Source organism: Gymnoscopelus microlampas (assembly GCF_963454915.1).
Source record: "Gymnoscopelus microlampas genome assembly, chromosome: 1".
Taxonomy (NCBI): Eukaryota; Metazoa; Chordata; class Actinopteri; order Myctophiformes; family Myctophidae; genus Gymnoscopelus; species Gymnoscopelus microlampas.
This window is the reverse complement of record NC_139962.1, coordinates 5,403,743-5,418,540: the sequence shown is the minus strand read 5'-3', so window position 1 is coordinate 5,418,540 and position 14,798 is coordinate 5,403,743. Positions and strand designations below refer to the sequence as shown.

General features: G+C 42.8%; 1 long non-coding RNA gene across 1 annotated transcript in view; it reads left to right on the top strand.

The window, feature by feature from the left end:
• LOC311046781 overlaps positions 1-13,968 on the top strand; it is a 120,228-nt gene extending 106,260 nt beyond the window's left edge. The window contains exons 2-4 of the long non-coding RNA XR_014600925.1: positions 8,889-9,207; positions 9,765-9,840; positions 13,801-13,968. This is a non-coding gene — a long non-coding RNA (uncharacterized lncRNA). The remainder of the gene's footprint in view (positions 1-8,888; positions 9,208-9,764; positions 9,841-13,800) is intronic.
• The last annotated feature ends 830 nt before the right edge of the window (positions 13,969-14,798 follow it).

Genomic DNA, 14,798 nt, shown 5'->3' with positions numbered 1-14,798 from the left:
AAGTCCTGCTGCTGCACTTCAAACGTATTTACAGTGCATTCAACTCTCAAAAACGACCATAGCAAGCTCTCCTGCTCCTCACAGCTCGTCGATTTTGGAAGGCGAATTGATATTGTTCTAAATGTCATTGTATTATAATGCAACCTATTATTGTTGATTACTGAACCGAGTTGAAATAAACTTCTTTTTGACTTCACTGCCTTTTAGCTCACTGATCAAACGGTTCTGTAATATGAAGTCCTATGATATTGTTATAAATTCAAACACTACCACCAGTAGCTCCACACTCGATTAGAAATAGCTTTTTTGACGTCACTGCCTTTTAGCTCAGATCGAAAGAATATGGAACAGTTCGAAAGAGGTGTTAAAATTTTACAATAATATACCTGTCCCCAAAGCCAGCGCTTTTCGTAACCTCAGTACTTTTGCGCACAGCAGCTCTGGATATAGTTAATTATCACAGGGAAAAATGATTCCTAAAAAAATATGCAAGCATTTAACACTCCTGTGCAAGGTCCCAAAGACGAGTAAAATGAGCTTTTTGACCAGGCCAATCATCTCCCCCTCTGCAAATATTCAGTCAATTTCTTGTACTTAACATCTTGCAAATATATCAGAATATATTTACTATTAACTGACTTGCAATTGACTGAAGACTCCAAGAAAACCAAGATAAATAAGCCATTGTCTTTCATTCCCAGGTTATTCGAATCTGGAACACCTCAAGGGGCGCCAAAACCTCCACACGCACTAATATTGTTTTTTCCAAAATCAATTCGAAAGAAGCTCTCCTACTCTTGCCCACCAGTCAAACGATTCTGGGAAAATGAAGGCCTATATATCACTATAAGGTATAATTTAGAACAATTTTAGCTCCAAGGCCTTTACCGGCTCAAGAAGCATTTTTTTGCCACAAAGCACACTTACCTTGGGCCCTGGGTTCTCCCCCCAAAAAACCTCCCCCTCAGGAAACCAGCCATTCGCCCTTAAAATCAAAAATAAAACCACACAAAAAATCAGGTTCTTTTCGTATACCCCATTCTTCAAAAAGAAGAAAAGAATATTAAAACGACTGCCGACATACGCCATTATATGAAGTATATTTTCGATCACAAGAGCGGGCATTTAATACCGGTTTCCTGAAGAAAGCTTAAAGTTGAAAGAAGTCCAGAGTCCAAGGATTTCAGGTCAAGCGTCTTTTATTTCAGCCTGACTGGGACGTCTGCCATTGTGGTCAGATCAGCAGCGCGCCCAGTCACATACAAAGCACATTATTTATACAAAGCTCACCTTCTACAACAAGGAGGGGCTAGGTGGTTTAAGCCCAGCCCCCCAACCCCTGTTCACCAATCACACACATACATGCATTCTAACACAGTTGTTGTCGGGCCGAGTCCCCGCCTACCTCACACATTTAGCAGTTATTACAGTGTAACAATCTGTCTTATTTCTAATTATCAAACTTTACTCTTACACAAAGGCTGGTTTAGTATTTCTTGTTCAACATCTGTCAAGCTTTAAAATGAATCCACACACTCTATACTTTCATGGTTACAAACCGCAGTTAGACATACATCAATAAAGCAACATTTACTCCAAACTGAATCTTTTCCTTAAATGGCATTTCTCTTGGTTAACAGCACAGGTCAGAGTTATCCACTTTATTCCTCTCATATGTTTTCACACTGTGTTACTTACTACAAAATAAGCTTTTACCCAGAAATAACAATCTGACTCTAACTTCATCTCTGTCCCATGTCCTAGAGACAGAGGGAATTAACAGATGTTCCCCTTTGACCATCACCCTTGCATAAGGACAATAGCCATGAAATCAACCTCCTGATTAACAAAAGAACTTGGCTCTATGACTTGTTTTGAGTTCACACTCAAAGCTGGGAACCTCTGTTTCAGGACAAAAGGCAGGAAAGATCTGAACACAATAGAATCTTCTGTCTTCTTTGGTTAGTCAAATCAAGAGGTGTTTTCTCTGTATTTTCCCAGACCCCCACGCATTCCATTTGTCACCTCACCTGGGCTGCTAACTTCAGAATTTAGAATTTACATGGAATATTGTGGTTATATCATGTTGCCATGTTTGAAACGATACCACAGTGGTCATTTGTTGTTTTAAAAGATTATAGAGACAATTATAATAATTGATCTTATAAAAGTCATTATAGTATGCTTTAATGTGTTATGATTATGGTTATAATGCATTATGAGCATTAATTAGTTCTTATAACTATAATTATACAGTGTTATAAGCAGAGTATAATACATTATGTATGTTTATTGTGCATCATAGACATGGGGTGCATCTTATAACACTCTTGCACTCATAAATGGTAATAATCAATGTTCTGCTTTCTAAGGCTAGCATCTAAGGCTAAAAGCAGCTCCAAACTGGTTGAATGCTCTCAGTTATGTGTGTGTGTGGATGCTTGTATTATTATTATTATTGTCTCCGCCAGGCAAAGGCATGGCGAGAGAGTATGTTTTTCCCCCTGTCCGTCTGTCTGTCCGTCCGTCTGTGACCAGCTAATCCCAGGCACTTTTGGCTTGATCGCAGCGAAACTGCGCATACACACTCCCTGGATGCCAATTCAGAACCGCTGGCCCACATTTTTCGCATGGGCCTTTTATAGTGCCACCAGGAGGCCGATTTGTGCAAAATATATTTTTTGACAGTACTCCTACAGATTTTGTCCAAAAATCACGCAAATGGGTACACAGTATCTCTAGAGTCATAAAACTAAACGGGTCTGTCTTATTGTCTCCGCCAGGCCGATAGGCATGGCGAGAGAGTATGTTTTACCCTCCGTCCGTCCGTCCGTCCGTCCGTGTGTCCGTGTGTCCGTGTGTCCGTGTGTCCGTCCGTCCGTCCTTCTGTCTGCGACCAGCTAATCTCCGCCACCGTTGGCCCGATCGCTGTGAAACTGCACACACACACTCCCTGGATGCCACAGCAGAACCTCTGCCCCACATTTTTCAGATCAGCCAGTCATAGCGCCACCATGAGGCCGACTTTTGCAAAACACATTTTTTAATGTTACTCCTACAGATTTTCTCCAAATAACACACAAATCGGTACACAGTATCTCTATAGCCATGTGATCAACACGGATCTGTCCGATTTTCCATATTCCATCCTGATTGGCTAAGATTGGCTTCCAAAGTTAGCAGGATTGGTTTATTTTGAACAAAATGCCTCAAATCATGAACGCAACATGCACTTTCCGTGCAATTTTCCACGTACATTCCCACTTGGCCCAGGAAGAATGGTCACTTGAAAACGTTCAAATCAGCCTCATGGTGGCGCTATAACAGGCCGATTCACGTTTTTAGCTATAACTGCACCGATCTGCGTGCAACTTTGCATGCACACTCTTTAGAGGCCAAGGAAAAGCCTTTGCCGTGCATTTTTCACATATGCCTTTTAGAGCGCCACCAGGAGGCTGAGATTTGAAAAACACATTTTTTGCTCTTACTCCTTCAGATTCTGTTCAAAAATCACGCAAATCGGTACACAGTCTCTCTATAGTCATGTGATCAAGATGGATGTGTCCGATACTTCATATTCTATCCTACTTGGCTAACATTGGCTTCTAAAGTTTGCAGGATAGGTCCGTTTTTAACAAAATTCCTCAAATCATGAACGCAGTGTGCGATTTCTGTGAAATTTTGCACGCACATTCCCACTAGGCTGAGGAAGAAATGCCAACCTTTTCACATTGGCCTGTTATAGCGCCACCAGCTGGTCTAATTTAGCAAACCACATTTTTGGAACAAAATGCCTCAACTCATGAATGCAGTGTCTGATTGCCGTGCAAGGCCTAAGAAGAAATGACACCCTTTTCACATTGGCCTATTATAGCGCCACCAGGAGGCCATAATAACCTAGCTGACCTGGCGGAGACTTGTGCTCCGAGGAGCACTTTTTCTAGTTTTCCATATTTCATCCTGATTGACTAAAAATATCTTCCAAAGTTTGCAGGAGTGTTCAGTTTTTGAACAATATGCCTCAAATCATGAACACAGCATGCAATTTCCGTGAAATTGTGCACGCACATTCCCATTAGGCAGAGGAAGAAATGCCATTTGAACATTTTCAAATCAGCCTCATAGTGGTGCTATAACAGGTCGATTACTGTTTTTACCTATAACTGCACCGATCTGTGTAAAACTTTGTATGCACACTCCCTAGAGGTCAAGGAAAAACCTTTGCCCCGCATTTTTCACATCTGCCTTTTATAGCGCCACCAGGAGGCCGACTTATGTAAAACACATTTTTTATACTACTACTTCCAATTTTATCCAAATTTCACACATGATCTCTGTAGTCATTGATCTCAAATTGCGCCCAGCCATTGACCATTACCATGTGCATGTGACTGCGAAGCCCGTTTTTCGATATCACTAAATCTCAGCTGTGTATTCGAATTTTTATGTCAAAGAATGTCGCCATGCTTATGCTGGCTGCTCAAACTGTGCATGCGTCGCATCTACAGCCCCACTGCGTTTACACTGTTGCACACACAGAACACTCGGCTCCGCCACCGTGTATGCGCGGACACCCACATGCGCATGCACGTTGGGGAGGCACGTGTCAAAATGTACATTATTTGTGTTCGCGTGCAGGGACGTGCAGAAGGAATTATAGGGGCAGGGGCTTTAATTCCCAAAGGGAACCTCTAGCCGTCGCCCTTCGATTTCTGTTATTCGGTTTTTCACGGTTTTACCCCTTTTTATTTCCGTTTTTTATTTATTTAATTCGGTTAATTCGGTACAAAAAAATGTACTCCATGAAGTGTAGATGTGTGGCAAAAAAGGAAACGTAGCAGCCAGCGGGCGCACAGAACGCATGGATGCATACTTCTTTCATGTGTATCAGTCATGATTGTTTTGCCATTAAACAATATCAAGCTAAAAGAAAAAATCGGCGGGTCCTTCTTCTCTCCAGTCCATCCCACCGCGCAACGCACCTCTCCAAATGGAACGGCCTAATGACCTCTCCAAATGGAATGGAATAGTCGTCCTAAAACACGCTCGCCCCAGGTCTAATCCAGCGGCCACGGTCAGCGAAAAAAAATGGGGCAGTGTGTTTTAGGACGAGCGTTCTGTTTTTGTTTTTTTTTGCTGTGAGAGGGGGGAAAAAGCGTGTGAAATGGCAAGTGTAGCGTTAGGTGTGTGAAGACGTGAAATTGTGTGACTCTCACTCTCAAAGGGTGAGACTTGGCATCAGGCTCCTGCTTGACAAGTAATAATCTGTCTCAAATTGGTCCGTGTTCATTGAAAATGTGCATTGTTGTGCCGTGCGCTCAGCAAGGTTTCGATTGTGTATATACTTTGTTTGGCGGGCGGTATCGCGCACCAAAAATAGCCCATCTACAAGCTCACAATGCCTCGCGTTGCGATGTGTGAGCTTGTAAATCGGCTATAATTATGCGCATGCACTGCACGGCATGGGGCTCAATTAAGTACATTTACTGTCTGCAGGTGCGGGCCAACGGATGCGCAGGGATTTCTGCTACTACTATAGAGGTGCCACAGGCATGAGAGGAAGTAACATTGGAAATATTAGCTTACTGTTATGTTTAACTTTAAAACCTTGACAAACCATATGATCATACTGATATTTAAAATGTCAAAACACATATGCTACAAGCCAGCGGTGTAGTCTAGTTTTCTAGTGGTCTACTGTAGTCTAGTGGTCTACTGTATATATATTATATTTTTAATTGGTCCAAAATATTGTCTATTCATGAAACCACCTGGGGAAAAACATGTTTATAGGTGGGAATATGTGACCATTCCTCTCTATTACCAACATAGACTAATTGGACCCAGAAATGTTGTTTTCCTATTTACTATTAATATTTAAATGTAATCTATAGGCCTATTATATGAAAATAAACTTTGTTGCCAAGAGTTGAATGTTGAACAAACGGCACAATGTCATAAATGAGTGTCCTACTCTTGCTCTGCAGCCGCACTGAGGCACGCCCACAGCCGTAGGCTACCATCGGATATTACCCGATGTTTGCTTTCTAAGCTTGATCTAGCCTTTGATTGCCTTTCAATAAAACCATATTTGATAGACATAGGTATCACCTACATGTTACTGATTATAGGGAATGTTATATTATTGTAATCCGTTGTTTATTTCCTGAGCAATGGAATTATGTTGAGGCAAAAACTCTTTCTCAGCCACTTGCATTTTACCGATGTTGGCTCCATAAGCTGTAGCCTTTGATTTCCTTTGAATAAAACCATATTTGATGAAGGAATTGATACTCTCAGTTCTGCTGATCATAGGAAAATTAGAATCATAGAGATTCGTTGAGAATCAGTCCAGAGAGAGCCTGATCTGAATGTTCTGCCTTTGTGCGCCATTGTGCGCCCGGCCCCGGCAGCTACTGTATCCATTGCAAGTTGCAACCAACTGTACACCAACAAGGACAAAACGATAATAATAATAATAATTATTATAATAATAGCATCAATTTCTTCACCATAATAAAGAATACGATATATATATATATATACACACACATGTCAAAGGTTGCATTAGGATTTTAAACTGCCGGTCACAGTGTCCGGAATGATTACAATTTATCGTACATCTGATACAAGTAGCGGACATAATAATTTTGTATGCATGAATGACAAGCAGGTGCATAAATGTAGCCAATAGCAACAGTTAAGGCATTATATTTGGGACTGAAAATGATTTGAGGAGGCTGTTAAAAACATTTAGGCAACAGCTTCATCTTTCCTAAGAGGCTTAGTTATAGGCTACTATCACAAATAGTGTGTCCGTGGCTTCAAGCACAATGATTCTCAAAGTGTTGCTTTATTAGTTTCATGGTAAAACATGTTCTTTAGAATAATGAGCAATATCCTAAAGGTCGGGTCTGCGCAAATCTTTCATAAGGTTAATTGATTCATCTGGTCAGGCAGGCCAGGAATTAATCAAAATATAGGCTAAAACATAATTATTATGTCGGGATTGCGTCCATACATCTGTTAGATTAATGCAACTTTGGGAAAGTTGAAAAAGCTTTTGTGGATCTTGTACAGTCTCACAGCAGCAGAAACAGAATCTGACCCAGGACCAAGTAGAGGTTCAACCGAAGGAAAGAGAGAGTGAACTGGAGCCGAAAGATGTGAGGAAGACAACGAAGGAGTTCAATGATCTTGGTGAGATTCTTTTGACATTCATTTTGATTTTTACATTGATACATTTACATGATGTATTTTATCCAGAGTGATTCACCAACAGCAGAATAAACACTCGGTTGCTGGCGATGAGCACACTCTTGTTCCTATGGTGTAGTTCAGTAGCTAATTTTATATATATATATATATATATATATATATATATATATATATATAGGTATAGGTCAAAGGTTGCGCTAGGATTTTAAACTGCCGGTCACATGAAGGACCAGCAGGACCTGAACAACCAAGTAGAGACGCTTAAAGTTCAACTGAAGGAAAGAGAGAGTGAACTGAAGCAGAAAGATGAAGATCTGAGGAAGACAAGGAAGGTGTTTAATTATCTTTGTGAGTTGATTCTATTGCCTTTTTGTTTTCATTGCTTGCTGGCAGTGAACACACTCTTGTTCCTATGGTGTGGCTCAACAGGAGGCTAGCATACATACATATACGTATATAGGCTAGCAGGCTAACACACACACACACACACACACACACACACACACACACACACACACACACGTATGTATATATATATATATATATATATATATATATATATATATATATATATATATATATATATATATATATATATATATAAGGGGTCGTGGATAGGATTTTAAATGATAAAAAAAAATCTGACATCTGATAAAATAACAGGTCATAGATATTTTTAAGCATTAATGACAAGCAGGTGCGTAAATGCAGCATAATACTTACAGCATGATATTTTGGATTGAACTGTTTGAACATAATTAGCAATATACACCTTTTATAACAGGGTTATCTTGCACAAATACATTAATTGCATTACCATTTGCGCATTGAGCTCATGCAGCGTAATGATTTCTCAATATTCCGTTGCATTTGAACCAGGGCAGGAATTTCACGGCGGCCACAGCGTTTTTGCCCCTCTCTGTGGCCGTGTGCCCCTTGAAAAATTACATGCCCTACGGCCACAGTGGCCGTGATGCCCCCTGAATGCACTGCCCACGATGATTTAACCGTTTTTCCTCTGCGCTATTTTCCTGTCAATACGGTAGACACCAGTTGTCTGGTTGAGATTCAACATTAAGTGAAACGCTGCACATAACCAGTGGTAGGTTTGATTTCAAGCCTCCTGCTTAAAATGCACGGAAGCCAAGCAAAGCTTTTGACCGAGAGTGTGGGGGGGAGGGAGAGAGCATGAAACAGCGCATGCGCACGAGGGAGAGATGGAGAGAAAACCCGACGTTGAATCAACAGCAAAATATAGATGATTACATTTGACAACATACAGCCAAAATCCCCAAACTATGAGTTTAAATCCGTGTACCTTTCGGTCAGTTGATTTTCAAAATAAAATCCAAAAGTGGAAAAAGGAGAAAGGACTTGTTTTTTCATTATTTGTTTAAAAACCAAAAATGGAAAATGAAAAAATGTGACAATTTGAAAAGTTTTTTCAATATTTGTTTCTTAAAACCAAGAATCCAAAATCAAGAAATGGATGATGGAACATTGAAAAATGACTTGTTTTTCTATATTTCTATTTGTCTATTACTGGTGTGAACCGCAACGACAATATCGACTGGTGAACCGGAACCGGAGGCTGCCGATATTTTTAGTATACTGTGTGGCTAGCAGGTTAGCGCTGTACCGGCTGCGGCCAAGACAGTGTTGGATCGGAGGAGACAATAAATAAATACTGTATATATATATAAATAAATATTGAACATCTTTGGCAGCAGATCGGATTGCTATACAACTTTAGAAGACGGACGGACAGACGGACGTCATGGTTTCGCGCAATCCTTATGAAAATATAGAGAATAATAATAATAAGAGAAATGATAGCTCACAATCAGACCTTCGCGGACATTCCCACTTATTTATTACAGTTAGGTGTGCAGTGAGGAGATGTTGTGCCCATCATAACATTTCAAGGAGAGGACACGTATCTGATGATCATTTATAAGTTGCTGTCAGCAGGGCAATACGAGGTGGGTTGTTTTGTTTATTTTTCTATTATAATCAAATATAAATGTACAGTATTAGCCATGGTTCACACTTCACAGTCATGTTTCAGAGCTAGTACAGTATGTAATCCCTGCCTACATGTACCACAACAGGTTGAGGTATACTAGGCCATATGGCATGGATCTTCAACAGGTCCTCAGAGTTATTACAGGAAGTTTTTTATTGTATTACATTAACCACTTGAACCCTAGTATCCCTATTCTGGGGAAAACATTCACTGAAAATAGCCCTTCAAATATCCCAAGCAATGGCAATAAGCAAAATATAATACTGAGGCAACACGTAAGCTTGTAGTCTATGACAGTGGTTCTCAACCTTTTCAGGCCGCGACCCCCCAAAATAATCATATTTGACCCCCCACCCTAACAAGCACTTGAGTTGAGGCATTACATTTAGTTAGAGATAGACTAGATAATAGACTAAATATTGTGAAAATAGCAGGTCTACAAGCTCACAACGCCTCGCTTGTAGATCGGCTATTTTTGAATTAAAATATTAATAACCTCCTGATACTGTGCACAGGGGAGTCCTGACAACCAGACAGCCTGCATAGATACCATGTTCAGACACCAGTAGCAGATGTATACAGGTATGTACTGTAAGGTTTCTTTTATTGTTTTGTATTATTGTATCATATCACATCTTTTTATTTAATTTCTGCCCTGCCATACAAATGGACCCGTGCTGGTCCATTTGGTTCCATTTGCATGCTAATGAGTTATAACGCAATACAAATCAATTCTTCTTGTGTTGACCATTTTATGAGACAAAAGTGGCAGTAGGTTCGCTGTGTCAATATGGTCAGTCTGGTTATTACAATGAATACACCAACCTCACCAAGTCAAATGTGCTTCTATGAAAATGATTCAGTTGAGTCTACAGATCCTGAGCTGCGCCGCACTGAGCGGCTGCAATCCCTGTTGCTCTGTAGAAGCAAACCGTGTTGTATGTGTATTGCATTCGTGGCGTTTTGAAGCTATGAGAAAGGTGTACACTAGGGAGGATCTCCTTATGCTACAGTGGAATAAATACGGAGTTAAACACTGTATCCCGGCTGAGTTGAAGAAGCCATACCGTGGGTGGGGAGGCATACGTTAATCCGACAAACCATTTCTCCGACTATGTGGCATCCGCGTGCGGTTAGGGTTAGGGTTCGGGTTTGGTATAGGGTTAGTATTGGAAACGTCGGAGGCATGCGCTGTCGGAGGAATGCGCTGTCGGACTAACGTATTGCACCCCCGTGGGTGTAGGGCTGGAGCCAAGCTAAAGGCTAAGCGAAAGGCTAGGAAATGGAGATGCAAACCATTCTTACCATCGATCCTAATGGGGAATGTCAACGGGATTACCAACAAAGGCACTGAGCTGCGGACACTTGTGAGTGATCATAGAACTTACCGTGAGTGAAGCCTCATGTGTTTCACGGAGACTGGGATGAAGATCTCCACCGCTGACTCATGTTTGGACCTACCCGGCTTCACCGCGGTGCGAGCGGACAGAGACACGACAGCGACCAACAAGTCCAAAGGTGGGGGTCTAGTGCTGTTCGTGAACAATAGATGGTGTAACCCGGGTCATTTAACGGTGAAGGAGAAGATCTGCTGTCAGGACGTTGAACTGCTGGCAGTGGGTCTACGTCCGTATTATGTACCACGGGAATACTCACACATCGTCGCCATTGTTGTTTACACCCATCCACGTGCAGTGGCTGCTGTTGCGTGTGACGTCATTCATGACACCGTTGCTAGGATACAGACACAACACCCTGAAGCATTGCTCCTGATCTCGGGCGATTTTAATCACGTGACACTATCCTCCCATCTAACTGGTTTTACACAGTATGTGGATTGTCCCACAAGGAAAGAGAAGACACTTGATTTGATGTTTGCCAATGTTAAGGGTGCCTATAGTGCAGTTGCACTGGCTCCACTGGGCAAGTCAGATCATAATCTGGTCTTTCTCCAGCCTCACTACTAGGGTCTTTCAAACTACCACCTGTGTAATGAGGCTACCTGTTACCACCCGCTCATTCAGGAGATGGACACCTGAGGCCAGTGAGTCTCTAAGGGACTGTTTCGAGCGCACAGAGTGGAATGTACTGCTGGAGTCACAGGAGGGTGACATTGATGGGATGGTGGACTGTACTACTGATTATATGAACTTCTGTAGGGACAATGTTGTACTGGCAAGGACTGTAAGCTGCTTCGCTAATAACAAACCCTGGATCACCAGTGACATCAAGGTACTTCTGAATCAGAAGAAGGAGGCCTTTAGGGATGGAGACAGGGAGAAGCTCAAACGAGTGCAACGTGAGCTGAAAGGGACAATAAAGCAGGCAAAGTTGGCCTACAAAAGGAAAGTTGAGAGAAAGCTGCAGGATAACAACATTAGAGAGGTGTGGAAGGGAACGAGGACTATCACGGGCTATAAAGCAAAGAACAGCCAGGTAGAGGAGGGGGATGTGGATAAGGCCAATGAGTTCAACCTTTTTTATAATAGGTTTAGCTCAGTGGCCAATGCCGGCCCTGTACCACCAGGCACAGCTCAGTCAATTCACCCCACCCCCATCATCTCGGCAGTGGCCTCTCCTTCTACCTCTCTATCTCCACCACTGGACTGCAATACCATCGCTGCAGCTGCAACGCCGGTCACACCTGCACCACCTCCACTGTTCATTACAGTGGATGAGGTTAGGGATGCGCTGGGGAGGCTGCGCCCTGGAAAGGCAGCAGGCCCAGATGGTGTGTGTCCGGGACTGCTTAGGGTGTGTGCTGCCCAACTGGCGGAGCCCTTACAGAAAATATACAACCTGAGTCTTCAAAGGGGGAGGGTCACGGTTCTGTGGAAAACATCATGTCTTGTGCCGGTACCCAAGGTAGGGCGGCCGGGTGAGCCAAAAGACTACAGACCGGTGGCCCTCACATCACACATCATGAAGACCCTGGAGAGGCTGCTTCTCTGTAAACTGAGACCACAGGTCAATGCCATGCTTGACCCCCTGCAGTTTGCATATCAGGAACACATAGGATGCTGTCCTCTACCTGCTCCATCGAGTCCACTCTCACCTGGATAAGCCGGGTCGATATGCAAGGATTATGTTCTTTGACTTTTCAAGTGCATTCAATACCATCCAACCCTCCATACTCGGAGACAAGCTCGATGGGATGGGGGTGGACCCCTTCTTTGTGAACTGGATAACAGACTACCTGACAGGACGACCACAGTATGTCAGGCTGGGGAACTGTGTCTTGGGGACGCTATTGAGCAACACGGGGGCTCCACAGGGGACTGTGTTGGCTCCCTTCCTGTTCACACTGTACACGTCGGACTTTAAGTACAACTCTGAGTCCTGTTTCATTCAGAAATATTCTGATGATACAGCCATTGTGGCGTGTGTCAAGGATGGGCAGGAGGAGGAATATAGGGACCTGACAAAAGCCTTCGGGGAATGGAGTGACAGGAACTGCCTCCTACTAAACACCTCCAAGACTAAGGAGATGGTGGTGGATTACCGGAGGAACAAGCCCGCTCTTCTTCAGCCTGTCAACGTAAAAGGGACAGCTATTGAGCAGGTACAGTCCTACAAGTATCTGGGAGTTCACCTGGATGAGAACCTGGACTGGGCTCTGAACACCGATGTTGTCTATAAAAAGACACAGAGCAGGCTCTTTTTCTTGAGGAGGCTTAGGTCTTTTGACGTGTGCAGCAGAATGCTGCATATGTTCTACCAGTCAGCAGTGGCAAGTGTCCTGTTCTATGCTGCAGTTTGCTGGGGAGGCAGTGTGATGGACAAGGATGCTAAGCGGCTGAACAAACTGGTGAAGAAGGCGGGCTCAGTACTGGGTGAGAGGCCGGACTCACTGGAGGCTGTTGTAGAGAGATGTATACACAAGAAGAGGAGGGCCATAATGGACAAGGTGGGTCATCCTCTCCACAACATCCTGGCAGGTCAAAAAAGCGGTCGTAAGGACCATTCATTGCCCTGCAAGAACGATCGTTTTAAGAACACTTTTGTTCCAACAGCAATCAGGCTCTTCAACTCCATGACCAGCCGCTAGGCCTATGAACTGGACTAATGGACTAATGGTCTTAGTTTTTAGTTATTTATGGGTCTATGTGCAATATGACAATGACAAAGGATGATTTATTCCCAGTGACACCTTTTAAATGCTTTTTTATGCTTATTTCATAATATATCTTTTATATTTGTCTTCTATCAGTTTTAACTTGTGCCCCCCTTTTTGTGATGTGTTTTTAACTAACCTGCCTGTATGAGCTATGGGATATCTGAATTTCCCCTCGGGGATCAATAAAGTATCTATCTATCTATCTATCTATCTAAATCTATCTATCTATCTATCTATCTATCTATCTATCTATCTATCTATCTATCTATCTATCTATCTATCTATCTATCTATCTATCTATCTATCTATCTATCTATCTATCTGTGCAAGACATTGTACCTAATAGAATGCAGCATTCTTTATGTGTGATTTTCAAAATGTACTGATTCTTCATTAAAATCTAATTGTTTCTATATGCACATGTCCTTTTTGCATACAGGGACCTCTGAGCACCATTCAACATCCCTGACCCACTGTTGATCATCTCAACTGGTTGTCTGAAGGAGAACAGCTGTACATCCGATCACACTGCAGCCGCTACATTCTTGTGAACTGAAGTTGGACTCGTTTCTGCTCACACCAGAGACTACCTCCCGCCGTACCTCTGCCGCCCGCGTATTCGAACCAATCAGCGGCTGCTAGGGGTGGGATCATCCAATCACCTGCCAAGTAGCTTGAAAAAATGAAAACGCTGTCTGTCATCGATTCTGCTTCCGAAGTCTCAGATGGAAGTAGGCTGTGAAACAATGTGTGTCGCAAGCTTCTTCCATTTGACGGAGCCAGGTTACATCATGAATAGCCTGGTATCCAGCCTGCTTCGCTACGTTCGGCGGACTTTTTTTTCTCTCTTCGCTTCTCAGTCTGGAATGCACCCCATTGACTCGTTTTGCAGAACTACACTGGAACTACATATGTTACGTTAGGCAACGTCGTTGCTGATTGGATGTTGTTCAAACGAATGACGAATCACAACGATCACACTGTTTTTTTTTGTCCCGCCCCGCACCACAGACCAATCAGAAGCCACGGCACGACTCGAAACGTTTGTCATGTCCCGCCTCCCTTGGAGATAGGAGGCATTCCAGACTGTTAAGCGGAGAGAGAGAAAAAAGTCCGCCGAACGTAGCGAATCAGGCTGGATCCCAGGCTACATCATGAATGGTTCACGGCTAATTCACATCAAGTGCCTCGCATTGGAGTTCAACTCGGTAGGCTTGGCCATTCCCCTGCATTTGGGCACGTGTCACACATGTGCGATGGCAGGGGAGTGGCCAACGCATGTTGATCTGTCAAACACACGCAACAACACCCTTTCGCTCACATAGTGGAAATGAACAGTGCACGACCGTGTCAAAATCACTAAAACTAAAAGGCTTTTATTTGTATTTGCTGAGCAGTCGTTTTCATCAGTAATAATGTGTTTGTGAAAGACAATAA